The following is a 399-nucleotide window of genomic DNA, read 5'->3' on the forward strand; positions in this document are numbered from 1 at the left end:
CATTTCCTGGTTGTTGCTATTGCAGTTTCCATCATGGGGTTCTCTAGGGTTATCCCTTGTTTATATCCTTATGAACTATATTTGACCCAATACATTTGCTAATTTTAACTTTACTTTTTAAAAGCCATTTTAGAAGCAAGTCAAGAGTTGCTAACATTTAGGTAGAGATATTCATTTTCTTAAAAACACAGCTGAGAGACTAGCAGTTAGCGTAATGGCTATGTCGCTAGACTCCCATGTAGTCGACCACGGTTCGCATCCCAGACCTGGTGACTTAAAACTCACGCCAGGTGTGTGTGTGTGTGTGTGTGTGTGTGGCCAAGATCCCAAGAGGAGAATGGAGAAGGGATTGCGGTGTGGTCATCCCCCCTGGGGGGTGATTTCTCACTTTCTATCTCT

Source organism: Tupaia chinensis, unplaced genomic scaffold (genome assembly GCF_000334495.1).
Source record: "Tupaia chinensis unplaced genomic scaffold, TupChi_1.0 Scaffold000066_1, whole genome shotgun sequence".
NCBI lineage: Eukaryota > Metazoa > Chordata > Mammalia > Scandentia > Tupaiidae > Tupaia > Tupaia belangeri.